Source organism: Lactuca serriola, chromosome 8 (assembly GCF_051521515.1).
Source record: "Lactuca serriola cultivar US96UC23 chromosome 8, Lser_US96UC23_V15, whole genome shotgun sequence".
Lineage (NCBI taxonomy): Eukaryota > Viridiplantae > Streptophyta > Magnoliopsida > Asterales > Asteraceae > Lactuca > Lactuca serriola.
The window spans coordinates 335,922,084-335,926,591 of NC_136415.1; positions in this window are offsets into that span (position 1 = coordinate 335,922,084).

Here is a 4,508-nt window from a genome sequence, read left to right on the forward strand (position 1 = left end):
GAAGAATGGTAGTGGAAGGAAGAGGTGGGGTAGAAGGGTATGGGATAATACCCTCTGTAGCCTCAATATGATCCGAGACATCAGCAGTCTCGAGACCAAGCAAAGTAAGGATGTGAATGGGGAGCCTGCGGATAGGTCCAAAAAGAGTTTGATCAGAAGAGGGATTGTACCTTTTGAGGTCCTTGGCGACAAAAAAGTTGATGTCACTGCCCATGTCAAGACCAGCATCCGCATGTAGATCAGAAATGCATAGAGACCAAAATCGAGCAAAGGTGAGCTCGGTTGGGTTCTCTCTGGGGTGCTCTTTGGGAATGTACTGGAGGAAATCATCCCAAAGAATCTGATCGTAGTTGACATCATGGCCTGTGAAGATGCTCCATACCAATTCTAACAGCTTTAAGCCTATATTGTCGATGCCTCCGGTTCTGCCAGACAGACAGCGGATGACAAAGTGGCATGCGAACTGCCAAACCACAGGCAGTTGGTTCTTCTTGAATTCACCAATCCCTCGGATCGGTTTCTGGTAACCCATTTGGTAGAGTGCGGTGGTGATGTCAGATAATGATGGTGTGAAGATCTTGATGGAAGGATGAATCAAAAGGTTTATGGCGGTCAAGAACTTCTCTTTGGTCAAGATGACCAAGGAATCATTGATGAGGTTGAGATACACTTCTTGAGGGTTTTCCAGTGGTCTGTATGCAGAAAAAGCACACTTGAAGAGTGTAGAAACGGGAACAACATCAGTCAATGCGTCGAATGGGCCAAATAGGATGTGATTCTTGAGGTTCTTGATCATCAGTTTTGTTGGAGCATTATACGATTGATGATCTTCAAACACTGCACGGAAGTTTCTTGAGGCGATTGTTGGGGTTGTGGAGCCAGTTTGAGTCATGGAGCCTGAAGCCTTGGATTGCTTCTTTGATGCACCAGATTTTGCCATTGAGAGATTGAGATTGGAGTTCTTGAGAGCTTTTGGAAGTTTTGGAGAGTTTGAGAGAGAATAATCGATTATCAGAGAGCATAAACGACTTTGGAGAAGAAGGTGGGTTTATAAAGGGGGTAAAAGATTTTTAACCCTAGGTAAAAGATAGAAGGGGGGGTAAGAAGTTGAATGGGGTTTTTGGGGGGAATCAATTATTCTGGGATTGAATCTCAGCCACACGAATTTCAAATGGTTTTTGAAGAGATTTTGAGAAATCTTTAAAGAGGTTTTGCATTTAATGGCGGATTTGACACATGGTAATACGTCAGGTAATCGTGGGTTGATGAGAGAGAATGTAGTAACTGATGGGACGTGGTTGAGAGAAGAAAAGACAGGTTGAGAACGGTTTGATTTGGAAATCATTCTTTTTGTCATTATCCCTAATATAGGTCTGATCCTGAGTTTATTCAGAAAGGGAATGTGCAGTTTCTAAAGGGAATGTTTGTATTTTATTTAATGAAGGATCATTAAATAGCACACAAGGATTTGAGAGTTAATGAGAATTAATGAATCTGTTGGAATTTATTTAATGTGATTGCGGATGAAAACATCATTGCGGTTGAAAAACTCCATCGCGGATGAGCAAAGAAATACATCAGAGAGAATCTGTGAGAAAATACTTGTACAAAAGTTAGAAATAAAAGAACATTAAAACCCATAAAAGATACATATGACATATGGTTGCGGTACCTAGACTGCAGTACCAAAACCATCTATCATATGTAATTCTCAGTTAGAACCGCAACGGAGACCAATGATGGTCTGCGGTAGCTAACACTTCATAAAGAATTGCGGGTCCGGATTCATCATTCCCAACATTTGTAAGAATGCATTGAGTTTTGTAGAGTCATGAGCTTTTGTAAAAACATCAGCAATCTCTTCATGAGTAGGAACAAAAATGAGTTCAATATTACCTTTCAGAATATGATCTTTGATGAAATGATACCGTAACTCAATATGTTTTGTCTTGGAGTGCTGAATAGGATTATGAGAGATTGCTATAGTACTTTCAGAGTCACAGTAAATTGGTATCCGCAGCATTCTGTACCTGTAGTCTAGCAATTGTGTCTTCATCTAAAGAACTTGGGAACAGCAGCTGGCCGCGGCCACATATTCTGCTTCTGCGGTAGATAGAGATACACACATTTGTTTTCTTGAAGACCAGCTCACAAGTCTTCCTCCTAGGAATTGGCATCCATCTGATGTGCTTTTTCTATCGAGCTTACAACCTGCATGATCCGCATCGGTGAAGGCTTGAAGACTGAAGTCGTTGCCTGCGAGATACCATAAGCCCATAGATTTGCTACCTTTAAGATACTGAAGAATTTATTTGGCTGCGGTCATGTGAGACACTTTTGGATCAGCCTAGTATCTTGCGCATACACTAGTTGCAAAGACAATGTCAGGTCTGCTTGCGGTGAGGTACATCAGCGAACCAATGATACCTCTATAAGTCTTGTGATCCACAGATTCTCCAGAGGGATCAGCAGAGATCTTATAACCGAAGGCCATAGGGACCTTAGCAGAAGAGCAGTTGTCCATAGAATATTTCTTCAGAATTTCAGTGGTGTATTTCTCTTGGTGAATGAAAATTCCTTGCTGAATTTGTTTAAGTTGAAGACCTAGAAAGAAATTAATCTCTCTATTCATGCTCATTTTGAATTTGTTGGTCATGAGCTTTGCGAATTCATCTACCATGCCTTGATCGGTCGATCCGAAGATGATATCATCCACGTATATTTGTACCAACATAAGATGGTCACCATTTGCTTTTCTGAATAATGTGGGATCAATCACTCCTCTTTTGTACCCAGATGAGACAAGAAATTTAGAGAGTGTCTCATACCATGCTCTTGGGGCTTGTTTTAGACCGTAGACTGCTCTTTCAAGCTTGTAGCAGTGGTCAGGAAATTCAACATTTTCAAAGCCTGGAGGTTGCTGAAGATAAACCTCCTCTTTTAGTTCACCATTGAGGAAAGCACTCTTAATGTCCATTTGGTGTACCTTGACATTTTTGTGGGCTGCGTATGCTAGAAAGATCCGGATGGCTTCCATGCATGCTATCGGAGCATACGTTTCATCGTAGTCAATGCCTTCTAGTTGACTGTAGCCCTTGGCAACAAGTCTTGCCTTGTTTCGGATGACTGAGCCAGATTCGTCTAGCTTGTTCTTGAAAACCCATCTTGTACCAACAATAGTATGACCTTGTGGAAGAGGAAAAAGTTGCCATACTTTGTTTCTTTCAAATTCTTCTAATTCTTCTTGCATTGCGGCTATCCAGTCTGGTTCAAGCAGAGCTTCTTTGATGGTTCGAGGTTCAACCGAAGACATAAATGCTGCATAATGGCAGTGGTCAGATAAGTCTTTGGAAGATCGAGTCTGGATACCTGCGGATGGGTTGCCAATAATTTGACCTGGTGGGTGGTCTCTTGTCCATACATGAAGTCGTGGCATCAGATGATCAGCAGCTGCGGTATAAGGAATATCTTGGATGTCATAGGAATCTGCTGTTGGGGAAGGCAGTTCCCCCTGGACTTGAGAACATCCTGCTGAATCATCTTGATTTAATGGAGTAGAATTTACTTGAGGAATTGGCAGAGGTTGAGGTTCCCCCTGGACTGCGGATGGGAGTTCCTCTGGAACCTGAGAAGGTTCCCCCTGGAATGCGGATGGGAGAGTGACAATTCTAGGATCGGATCTAGTGTTAATATTCTCTATGAATTCGTCATCTGAGTCCTCTGAAGGTTCGTTTGATGGTGAGGCTTTACTTCGGGCAGGAATGTAAGCAGCATCAGGTACTGGAACCTCAACGGTTGCTAAATGATCCGGAGTAGAGCTTTCCCCCTCAACCGGAGAGGTGGAAGTATTGAGCGATACTACTTCAGATAGAGATGGTCCAGATACGTCGGCATGTTGTTGTTGAGCTACGGGTGACACTAGGACTTCGGATAGTTTCGCCGTTTCAATGGGATCAAATAGATCATCATAGTTGATTTCAACTAGATTCAAAGGTCCGAAAGTAGCTGGAATGTCACTTTCCATGATTGCAGTTATTTCGGTGGATGGAGGTGCACTACAGATGTGAGAGTCATCAAATTTCACATCGAAGCTTTCGATGATCAACCTTGTTCTTCTGATAGGCACACGATACGCAACCTTGTTAGTAGAATAACCAAGGAAGATACCTTCGTCAGACTTTGGTGCAAACTTGTTGAGTTGGTCTTTGTTGTTGATCACGAAGCATCTACATCCAATGATATGAAAGAAACGAACATTGGGTTTGCGATTGTTGAGACCTTCATATGGTGTTTTATTGAGACACTTGCATATGATACTTCGGTTTTGAACAAAGCATGCGATTGCTACTGCTTCGGCCCAATAAGTAGAGAGGAAGTTGGGCGAAGTTAAGCATGGATCTGGCTGCTTCAACAAGAGTGCGGTTCCTTTTTCTACTACACCATTTTGTTGCAGTGTATAGGGTGCTGAAAAGTTGTGAGAAATACCCTTGGATACTAGGAAACTGTTC